At 38.5% G+C, this 12,525-nt stretch overlaps 2 long non-coding RNA genes across 2 annotated transcripts in view; one reads left to right on the forward strand and one right to left on the reverse strand.

Moving 5' to 3' along the window:
* Positions 1–12,525, reverse strand: part of LOC309486284 — an 84,804-nt gene that overhangs the window by 6,381 nt on the left and 65,898 nt on the right. The window lies entirely within an intron of this gene.
* On the forward strand, positions 559–6,484 carry LOC309487143. The gene is made up of 3 exons (XR_014201785.1): positions 559–1,848; positions 4,377–4,466; positions 4,556–6,484. It is a non-coding gene; the product is annotated as an uncharacterized lncRNA (long non-coding RNA).

Below are 12,525 nucleotides of genomic sequence, written 5' to 3' on the forward strand. Positions count from 1 at the left end.
ACATTGCAAGCAAAAGTAAAAGTATGATATTTTTTAACTCTTCCCCCACACACTGACGTAGATTTGTGGGGGCGTGTTTGAACGAAGCGTTTTAGGAAGGCGTGGCTGAGCCTTAACTTTTATAAAGAATATCTCTTTAGGTTTGACACTTTGAGCTTTGTAAGGAAGAGAGGATAATTTGGTGGATGAATTAAAAATATTCGTTAATCATCGTATTCATTCGATTGTAATCATAACGGTCGCCTGAGGGCGCTCAACGACCACGTCATCTGTGAGTGTGAGAGTTTCTAACAATTTCTAACTGATTATACACATATTAAGCACGATTAACCAATAATACAATCGATGAGACTACAAAGATGTTCTAATTCTTCTAATCTAATCTAACATGTAAGATTAAAGTAGTTTTATCACTACGTGTGACGTTTCTGTGACAGCTCCAGCTCTCCGATGCACAGTGTAAGCGTCAGCGTCTGAATTCACTCACTTAATTTCTATACTCCTTGCAGATATTCAAATGCCATACACTATATAGGGATTTGTGAATGAGTGAATGGCGCTTTTCCACTACACAGTGCCAGCTCGCCTCGGCTCGACTCGACTCGACTCGGCTCTGTTTGGTTTTCCACTGTGTAAAAGTTGTACCTGTACCTGCTTCCAGGTACTTTTTTTCGTACCACCTCCGGCGAGGTTCTAAGCGAGCTGAGGCGAGCTGAGGCGATACTAAAATGTGACGTGAAAACACGGCAGACTGCTGATTGGTCAGAGAGAATCGTCACTATTCACTGCGTCATCATTGCACGCGCCAGACGGAGTATCCTGAATAAAAAACAGCAAAAACAAAAACAAAAACATCCAAAAACAGCATACACTCGATTTCCTCCATTGTCCTGTGTGTGTGGGTAGCGGGTGTGTCTCGCGCGTCTCCCGTAAAAGATTAAGTCACGGCAGTTTCCTGCGGCGTCGCTATGATGACCAGGTACTATTGTGGAGGTACTATCTGCAGTGGAAAACGGAGCGAAAAGCGAGCCGAGCCGAGTCGAGTCGAGTCGGTACTGGTAATGGAAAAGCGCCATAAGTGAGTGGTTTCAGACACAGCTCTAGACTTTTGAAAGACAGTGTATCATTGTCCTAGCAACTGCCTAGCAACCACTCAGAACACCCTAGCAACCAATCAACTCCTTAGCAACCACCAAATACACCTCAGCCACTATGAACACTATAGCAAGCAACTATAAACCACACACAACTTATACAACAAGGTTCTGTTTTAAACTTTCAGACAAGGCTTTGTCAAGCCACATTGTTCCGTTTTAGTACTACTTAGTGTTTGGTTAATTCTGTTTACTTCCATGCAGTTTAAAGACCATCATTTTGCAGGCTTTCACTGAATAACCCCTTCTCTCCCTCCCTCTGCGTCTCTCTTGTACAGCTTCTTTTCAGTTCAGAGCGTGAATGTGAAAAGCGTCGCCGATAGGCAGCCACACAATACCACTAACGCGTTAAAATGACTTCCAGATGTCTCCGACTCCTGATCAAGAGGAGGAAGAGTAGGGGGGGAAACCAGAAGAGTACAGGAAACCAAAGCAAAATAAATGATTTGCAAATGTAGCGTAGGGGTGGGGAGACTGACGGACGGCTAGAGACGGCGGTCTGGTGCTGGTTAGATGTGGTGCTGGCTCCGGGTGGGCTAGTGAGGGGTGACAGTGATGGAGGAGGTGAGAGAGAACGCCCGGTGTGATCGGGCAGACACCTGTGCCAGCGCTCGTATCGGCTCCCAGAATACACTCACAGATCGTCCGTACCCCGAGGGCACCCGAGGGCCGTAAACTACAACAACAGACTGAGGTACACATGATAAAACATTTATTTCAGCTCTTAAAAATAAAGGATCTTTTCATAGTGACGCCATAGAAGAACCATTTTTGATTCCCCAAAGAACATTTGGGTGAACATTTTCTTAAAAGAACCACTTTTTTCTCTGTGTAGAACATTTTAATAATATAAAGAACCCTTTTCCACTATAAAGAAACTTTTGTGCAATGCAAGGATTCCATGAATGTTAAAGGATCTTCATGGAATTCATAGATGCCAATAAATAACCTTTATTTTTTTAAAGTGTAGTGTAAAGAACATTTTAATAATCTAACCACTGAGATCTCACTCTTAAAAAATAAAGGCTCCAAAAGGGTGTTTTCACAGTTATGCCATAGAAAAACCAATTGGTGTCCAGACTGTCCACTAAATAACCTTTCACTGAACAATTCAGTGTGAAGAACATTTTAATAATCTAAATTACCCTTTACCGCTATAAAGAACCTTTAGCGATTGAAAGATTCCATGGGTGTTAAAAGGTTCTTCAACCATTGATTCCAATAAAGAACATTATATATATATTTTGTTTTTTTTGTATTTAGAATGCAACTTAAGAGAATGAAAACTCTGTTAAAGTAGACATGGCCACTGAAATTATATTAAACTGTGACTATAATCGATCTGAGTCATTCAACATGTCGGTTAGGAAGCTCTGAATGTGTGTTTGATGGATAGGAAATCGTAAGTTGAGCTTTTAGGGTGAGGAAAATGGAAAAATCAAGCAGGAAATTCAAGCGACTTCTGAATGCACAACTGGAATTACTTGTTTATCACTACCAATATTTCTTTCAGTAGTGGCTGAATGCATTATAAATATTTATATACATTTATGTTTATATAGGGCCTCGATTTCGGGGTCAGATTTGAGGTGAGGATCTCAGTGGTGAAATCTGTCAATGTTAAACTCAAATCTGCAAATTACTGTTTTCTTCAGTAATATTGCATGTAGAATAAGAAGACTTTCTCAGTATAGAATTTTTCATTCTGTAAACAAAACAAGCATCATATGATAAATGTTGAAAGCAAATATTTGTCAGTGTTAGTGAGCGTTTTATAGGGGTGGAATTGAATTAAGTCATAACCTTCAGCTAAGTGAACTCAAGGGAAGACGAGGGGAGGGCAGCATGAAAAATGTTGGAAAAGGAAAAAAAAGTGGAAAATAAACATTACACCAAAGCATGTGAGATGTTTTTCTTGTAAAATGTAAGATGTAAAAAACACACAAAAAACATGACATTTACAAAATGTAATTTTCCCTCATGTTAGTAATTTGCAATGGTATTTATGGTATTAATTGGTTTGTTTCCCCCCCCCCCCAGATTTTTTTTAAAAACAATTAATACTTTCATTCAAATAGGATCCATTAAATTGATAAAAAGTCAAACTAAAGATATATAGGCCTATTAGTTCCTTTGAACATCCTATTAAAAACTGTTTTCAACATCGACAATAATAAGAAATGTGTCTTGAACAGAAAATCCAGCTTTGCATCGCGGGAATAAATTATATTTTAAAATATATCACAATAGATGTATTTCACAATATTACAGTTTTTTACTGTATTTTGATCAAATAAATGCAGCTTGGTGAGCAGAAGAGACTTCTCTCAAAGACTCTGAAACAATCTTATTGACCTCAACCTTTTGAATGGTATACATAGTATATATATGTTAGTGTACCTATATAGTGTATCTCAAAATTAAGTAAAAATTTGGGATTCATTAAAATGTTAACATTATTTTGACACCCTCAAGTAGCTGTCAATCCTTTACTGAGCAATAACTAACTTAACTCTTTATTTCCGTCTTAATTTTCTTGCTATTGTGTAAAGTGGTCTACACTTGACTTCCTTAAAGGGATAGTACACCCAAAAATAAAAAGTCATGATTTACTCACACTCACGTTGTTTCAAACCTGTCAAGTCAAGTCACCTTTTTTATAGCGCTTTATACAATACATATTGTTTCAAAGCAGCTTTACAGTGATAAACAGGAAAAATTATTCATTGAATGAGTTTCTTTCTTGTGCTGAATAAAGAAGATATTTTGAAGATTGTTGGTAACCAAACAGTTGATGGGCCACACTGACTTCCATAGTATTTTTTTTTTTTTTATCTATACTACAGTATGGTAGTCAATGGGGTCCATCAACTGTTTGGTTACCAACAATCTTCAAAATATCTTCTTTTGTGTTCAGCACAAGAAAGAAACTCATAAAGGTTTGGAACAACATGAGGGGTGAGTAAATGATGACAGAATTTTCATTTCTGAGTGAAATATCCCTTTAAATTACAACACAAGCATATTCATTATAGTTATAGTTTAAAACAAAATAAACCAATATGTGTTTTCATTACTAAGTTAGCGTTAAATGATTGTTTCAGCATTTGCACTTTAAGGTTTGCTTCTCTCCACTTAAGCATTTTTTTTTTTTGGTCCTTTTCTGTCTTCCGTCTACCAGGCTTCACTGTTTTCACTTTTTGTCTCTCTCTTCGGGCTCAGAAAGAGTCAATTATAGGGCTATAAAGGTCTCTTTAGCCCAGAGACGGGCCGCCCGTGTCGGGGGAAGCTGAAAGCTAACGTGATTACCGGGTAAGTTTATAAGCTGTAAGTGCTGAGATGAAGTGAATGCTCTCTCAGAGGAGACAAACAGAAAGATAAACTCTCTTATTCTCTTTCAGAGTGGAACAACTAGCAGCACACAGGAGACACACAGGAAAACTGTATACATGCCTCTGGAGGCTAGCATTGACGGATCCGTGTCCTGACTGCATCCTTTTTCTGCGTAATATAAAGCATGGAGAGTTCATGTTGGTGAAGTTCATTTGAAATCCATTGAAAAAGTAATTAGCTTGGCTATCAGTAGCAAACTACTCAGAAAATGTAACTGGATAAGTTACACTATAGAAAAACGGTATTCATATTGACCAGGGGCAACAAAAAGGTCAAAAATCACAATAAAAGTAGTTCATGTGGCTTATGCGTGAGATTTCCTGAGCCATACAATACATTTGTGTAAGGAACAGGACTAATCAAATCAGTCATTCATATTCAATATTCTGAAGCTTGTATCTAATCTGTTTTTGTGTGCCATTTTTTACTTACGGCACACTGTAAAGCTTGAATGTAACTCGACACCCTTGCTTCATTTAGTATATGCAACCATTATGCAAATTAGTCCCCGCCTCCACTCAATCACATCAGCTCTGACTACCTTATCCACTCTGTCAACTGTAGTAAACGCTACACAATGACAAGTGGAAAATTGATTTAATTCAGCCATTTATATTTGAACCAGAAACTGATTCAGAATAAAAAGAGGAAGAGTGAATTATACAAGTCGATGTATCAGAATGTGTTTTATGTATCGCTCTCTACAACGATATTGCTAATATTACACAAACCATGTTCCTGTTCACCATCTCAGAGTCAGACAGCTGTCTTCTAAAAATCAGCATCCTTACAAAGGCTTTGAACATTGGTGAATGTCATTGGAGAAAAGCCCCGCCCCGTCATTGATGGGATTGGTTACATATTTGTGACGGTAGGAAACGGGGGCACTTTCAAACTGTGTTTTTGAGACTTTCTGTGGCACACTGCAGTTTTAAGGAGAAAATACTCAGCAATGGTGTTGTCTGATGAATTCACACATGGTTTTTCTTAATGGGATAGTTCACCCAAAAATGAACATTTTGTCATCATTTACTCACCCTCAAGTTGTTCCAAACCTGTATGAGTTTCTTTCTTCTGTTGAACACAAAATAAGGTATTTTAAAGAATGTTGGTAATCAAACAGTTGATGGTAGCCATTGACTTCCATGGAGGAAGACCAAATGGACAAACTTGGCCGAACATCCATGCTCTCCGACCTCCCCCTCCAGCCCAGGGAGGGTGGATCATTCCCGGTCAAAGTCAGATCCGTCCGCCCTTTGGAGATCATTCTCAAGTATGTACCGGGTGAAAGCGGACCACATAGGTGGTGTAGGAGGAGGTGCACTGGTGGGTGCACAGGGCCTCCTTAGACCGTCGTGAGGCCCGCTCAGAGTGACTCTGGGTGGCATGAGAGTTCAATTTCCACCGCGGTGGAGCTCTGGAAGTATGAAACCTCCAGGAATTGACAGGCTGGTTTTGTGAAACTGCATCCCAGGCAGGATGCACCGTCTCGGGCACGAATCAAGCGAAAGACACCCTGGAGGAATGTCCTCCTAAAATACTATCGAAGTCAAATTAACTGTTTGGTTACCAACATTTTTCAAAATATCTTCTTTTGTGTTCAACAGAAGAAACAATTTCATGCAGGCTTAGAACAATTTGAGGGTGAGTAAATAATGATTTTTTTTTCATTTTGGGGTGAACTATCCCTTTAAAGCATATTAAAAACAGCACATGTAAACAACATTAAAAACTTGATTTTCACCACAGTGGGTCTTTAAGATATATTACAGTATGTAATATTGTAAACAAATACACTGTAAAAAAAGTAAAGAATCAAAATTTGAAGTTGACCAAAAAAATCGGTTTAATTCAATGTGTTACTTGCTGTTTCTGTGTAATTAATTGTGAAATGTGCCCGTCATTTCTGAGTGAAAATTGTTTCTACACAAATTGAAATGAACAGCCCTCTCCTTCAATGACCCCTTTAGATTTTTCACTAAATGTGTTTTATTTCACCCAGTGGTGAAATCACACATATCTGAGGAGAACCACTGACTAAAAATATCTCCTCTCCACAAATGGAACATCCATTCACACACACTTCTAACACCACATACTGTACACGTGCGAGCGAACACACACTCACACAGCTCCGCCCCGGGTACAGCTTGCCCTCAGTTCTCCTGATCTTTCGCCAATGTCCTGCCAGTAATCTGGGTGGTCCCATTCCTGTGGTTCTGGCAACCCATACGTCCACCAAGCCAAAATATTACAAACACACCCATTTACTTGTCATGATAGAGTGAGGTTAAATGACTAGATCATGAATGCTAGTGACCCTCCAATCCAATGACCCTCCAAAGCCGTACACTTACACATTGTGAACTATTGTACGGCTTCAGAAGACTTGGAATATAGCGCTCAAGTAGAACTGGTGACTGTTATGGTGCTTTTGTCATTTTTGGAGACTAACAGTGAAAAAGCAAGTCAACTTGCAAAAGTTTAGCTTCGGGAAAGTCCTGGGAAAACTTCTGGTAAAATCCTAAGAAACAAACCAAATAAGACAGCAGACTGACGTTTCCTTATGAAAGTGTTGAACCTGCAACCATCACAAACTACAACTTGGACTTTTCGACTATCGCAAGACATTCAGTGTCAAACGTTTTGACATATTAATACCAAGGGATGCCATGGTGGCCAGATACTTGTCTAGCATTTCGCATGAGTTTACATTTTTATATATTAGAATAATGGGAATAAAAAAAAAAAAAAAGAAAAAAAAGAAAAGAATAATGGGAATTACAAAAATAATAGTTATAATACAGTATTTTAAAAGGGAACACTTTATTCTGATGCTCAACAGACATTCTACTGATTGTAAGTAACTTTGCAACTTATTCTCTAACACCAAACCTTAAACTACCAGTCTGCTAATACTCTAAAAGAGAGTTAGTTGACATGTAATTGCAAAGTTACTAGCAGTTAGTAGAATGTCTTAAGTGGACCAACGAAATAAAGTTTAACCTTTTAAATATATTATGTAATTCGATAAAATTACATTATTATTTTTTTATCAACACTTGAATGTGGGTAAGTTTAATCAAAAAAGCAATATTTTGAGCAAAAAGCTAAAACTGCGTCTGGATCAGATTCAGAATGATGATCAAAACACAGATGGAGTAGATTGAGTCTATCAACACCCCTAATGCTTCACAGTCCTGTACCTCGTCCTGGTTCTACACTTCATTCGGTAACATTAGGCAGTTTTGATTTATATGCCATTTAATGTTGATGATCGCATTATTTATGCATCTGCTCATATCGCTTGTTTCTGCTTCTTGTTCACGTGCCTTTTGATCTGGAGATTCTGTATACTTTCAGAAGATGCCTAATATCGTCCCCAACCGTATAACAGTGAAAACTCTGTCAATAGCGGGGAAAGAGTTAATAACAACACTGTATTAGAGTAATTAGAATCACCATCAAGAATAATGGGAGTTACAAAAAAAATGGCTTTAATAATAAGGTGTAATTGTGTTTACATCTAGGGGCTCTATTAGTCTGAGAAACAAATGGCACAGCTTCAGGCCACCCACAGCCCAATCATTGATTGATGCACACACAAAATGGCAACCAGCAGCCAGCAGAATAATGCCAGCAGCCATATCACCCTGTAGCCCAAGACTGGTTTCCCACTGAAGCTAAGCAGGGCTGAACCTGGTCAGTACCTGGATGGGAGACCACCTGAGAAATCCAGGTTGCTGCTGGAAGAGGTGTTAGTGAGGCCAGTAGGGGGTGCTCACCCTGTGGTCTGTGTGGGTCTTAACACCCCAGTGTAGTGATGGGGACACTATACTGTCAAAGAGCACCGTCCTTTGGATGAGATGTTAATCTGAGGTCCTGACTCTCTGTGGTCATTAAAAATCCCAGGATGTCCTTCGAAAAAGAGTAGGGATGTAACCCCGGCATCCTGGCCAAATTTGCCCCTTGGCCTCTGTCCATCATGGCCTCCTAATCATCCCCATATACTGATTGGCTTCATCACTGTCTCCTCTCCACCAAGCTGGTGTGTGGTGGGCGTTCTGGCGCAATATGGCTGCCGTCGCATCATCCAGGTGAATGCTGCACATTGGTGGTGGTTGAGGAGATCCCCCCTTACATGTAAAGCGCTTTGAGTCTATGTAAAGCGCTATATAAATGTAACGAATTATTATTATTATTATTATTATTAACCACTGACTGAAATGCATCAGATCCAATCGGATTAGCTGGATGTTCATCAGTTCACCTCGATATAAAGTCATGCTTACAAGCTACCGGGTGGATACAGTGAGCACTTCTGAGGAAGAACTAGACTGGATTTTGTTAACCAAAGGCTATAGACATTTCTGCTTTTTGTGTGTGTGTGTGTGTGTGTGTGTGTGTGAATACAGCTGATCAAAGGTTGGCACTGGAAATATTGGATGGACTGTTTCAATGTTATTCTATTAATGTTGTGTCATGTACTTCAGATAAACCCCAACCCTAGACAAAACCTAAAAAACAAAAACAAATTGTTATTGGTTCCTTTAATGTTGGTCATTTGGAATTTTTAAGAGAGGATGAGACTGCAAACTGGACCAGAATTCATGCTGATATTCAAACATCTGACTATGTGAAACTGCTGCGTCTGAAATCGAATACTTCCTTATATAGTATGCAAAAAACAGTATGCCAAAAGAGTAGTACGTCCGAATACATATGTTGAATTCGGAACCGCATACTAATATACTACTCGTACTACTTTTACTATATCTTTCTATCAGTAATAGAAAAACAGTAGGCAAAGAGACTCCGGATGATCTATAACTTCTGGCAAGTTTGTGAAGTCTGCATTCGATAGACACTTTACTGTTGTTTAGTAACAACATGACATATGTAGTACATCCAAAAATCCTTCATACTACCCACATTCATACTATGTAGAACATACTTTTTGTAATGGTCGCGAAGTAAATTCAAATTCAAATGTAGTACCTACTCAGTCAGTATGTGATTGTGGACGCAGCGTATGTTTTTGTTTGTATGGGGACTCTAGCTATAGCGATTTGCAGCAAAGAAAGTGTCTTGAACTTGTTCAGTTGAGTTGGTGATTTCTGCACATCTTCAAGTACCGAGGGCTAAGTATCACTATAGTTCTGTCTCATTCTCTTTCTATCTCTCTGTTTTATGAGAACAAATCCAGAATAGTTGTTCGGCTTAAAGCTGTGCAAGAACAGCCAGTAGTTAATATATCAGATGGAAACAGCAACTGTCTCACCATTGCATACATTTATCAGCTGAATTTCATAACTTTATAACAGTGTGATTTATTTTTCTTTAACACCATCCATGCTGTACCCATTATTCCTCTCTTATGATGTGTTTCATGCAGGGGAATTGATTTATGAGTCCGCTACTCTGTTCTGGACTGAGTTACGCGCAGCAGTTCACCCCGCGAACCACAAAATGCTGTTGCTTTATGGCAACAGGTGTTGATGGATCACATAAAAGAAAGATAGAAACAGACTGAAAGGTGTGTGTGAGCGCAAAAGAAAGAGAGAGAGAGAGGAAGACAAGCTCCCATCTGTTGTGCATTAGCCACCGTTCTTCGCAGGTCAGAGTTTTGCTCTTGGTAAATGTAAGTTTGTACAGGTAGGTTCATATCACAATAACTTGCAGAGTAGAAACAGCAGTTTCTCAAACGCGTGCAATTGCTCTTTAACTAAAGAGTGATGTTCGCTCCATCCTCCGGGTCTCGCTTATGTAAGGCTCGTACCCCCACGCCAGCTTTGGCTTCCGCTCTTAATGAGATCCAATTGGAGAAGGGCTGCTCTCGTGGCTTTGATGGCTGTCACATGTGGAAGTGATTGGCGAATCTCGTGCTGCCGACAGTAAGCGTGAGGACCAGAAAGCCCCGGGTGTGTCTCAGCAGCTTCACTGTAAGCTGTCCAAGAGAGAGCCGTTTGTAACAGAGGCCTCAAAGGGGCTGACTCACTGAAGGTATTTCAGCCCAAATAACATTGTTATATATTCACTAAATTCCAGTGTTGTAGTACTCGAGACCATTCTTGGTCTCAAAACCTTGTACTAATGCCCAGTACACATTGTACGATTTTGGGCAGTTCCAGATGAAATATGACCAATCGTGGTGATTTCTGTGGTCGTGGCTCCTAAACAGAGAGAGAGTTTTAAAGACGGTCGTTGTCACTGTTTTGCAACCAAACAAAGCCTGCAATAACAGTTTCAGAAAGTTACTACGATCATCTCACAGTGCCTTTTGCTGATACGACCTACGTCTACTGACTAGCCAATAAAAATGCAACATGAAATTGCATATTGATCAATGCAACATGGTGTTAAAACTTAAAACTAGCTCCATTTACAAGATTGGCATGCCAAGGTGGCCTCTTTTCTGTAGCCATGACCGCATCAATATTCTCCTCTTTCGCTTCCACTTCTTTTTTTTAGCGCACATAAAAACTACAATTGCCAAAGTGCGATTCATCTTGCTCTATATTTGTTTACCACTAGTACATGCTGGTGACGTTTTATTCTTCTATACTAACTTGCGTCGTAGCCTACGATTCAATAGTTGTCATCCACGTACAGTCTACATACATGTCGTACCCAAATTTATTAGATCCATGTCGTACAGTGCGTGATTTGTAATGATCTTATAGGATTCCCGAAATCGCAGTCTGTAGCAAGCATAAGAGGACTTGGGATTTTATTTCACTACTGCAGGGACATTATTAAAGGAACCGTATGTAAGATTGTGGCCAAAACTGGTACTGCAATCACTTTCAAATTACTGTAGATTTACCCCCCCCCCCCCCCCCCTTTTAAAGGACAATATCCTGGCCGGACTACTGTTGTCAGTGATATAAGTATTTGAAATGACCATGATTTCTTAATGTCTAGTGACATCTCAGGGACATTTTATGATTCATTGAAATACATTTCTTACATACGGTTCCTTTAAATTGCCGGAGCATTGTCTGATTTATGTTAACATCTTGGATGTGAAATTTTCTGCTTCAAGTTCAATCAATAACTTACTTCTAATTTGATTTCTTTTGTTACTGTTGTGCCGGGTCAGAAATCAACGAGTGATTGTTTCAAAAATGTCACTAAATTGAATACAAATGCCCACAAAATTCAAGATACGATTGCAAAAAAGTACTTGAACGTGATCTTAATTTTTATATTATAACGTATGCTATAATTAAGCAATATTTAGAGCAAGAGAGTTGTTTTCACAAATGAGCATGATTGCAAATGTGATATTAATTTTATACAAACGATCAGATCAAAGTTTTATTTTTTAAACATTAATCTCAACATTATTTATGGAGTTTTATTTGTACCAATTCAGATGCAACTTCTGTGCCACCTCAGCTATGCAAATTATTTGTTGTTAGTGATTTCATTTGATTGGTAACAGCTCTGTATAGTGTCTTAATTCTTATTGTATTAATTTATTAAATATAAGACACTTCTCAGGCAGTAAATGTGGATGTTTTAGATGAATTTAAGAAGTGCTGCTCTGGTCTCACCCTGCCTTTGTCCTGGTCTTGTCTTGATCTCAATATGTTTTTTCAGGTGCCATAATAATTTGTCATGAAAATTGCGTTCAGCATATGTTTTCATTAATGTAATGCAGATTTAGGTATTTATGCACCACTGTAGTGATTGGTTTAAAAATACATTATTTATATGTAATAAAAAAAATATACTATATTAAAGTAATCAGAAACACCATTGAGAATAATGTGAAATACCAAAAAAAATAAATGTCCAGATGCACTGATGTAATGAGAATTTGGGGGTAAATGGGCTAAAAAATTAAATAAAAAAAATTATTGTATATACACAAAATAAATGCATACAAGTTAGGGTTCGTTACGATTATTTTTAAAGGCTGCATTTATTAGATCAAAAATACAGTAAAAAATTGACAGTTACAGTTTAAAGT

Source organism: Leuciscus leuciscus (assembly GCF_965113295.1).
Source record: "Leuciscus leuciscus genome assembly, chromosome: 22".
Classification (NCBI taxonomy): domain Eukaryota; kingdom Metazoa; phylum Chordata; class Actinopteri; order Cypriniformes; family Leuciscidae; genus Leuciscus; species Leuciscus leuciscus.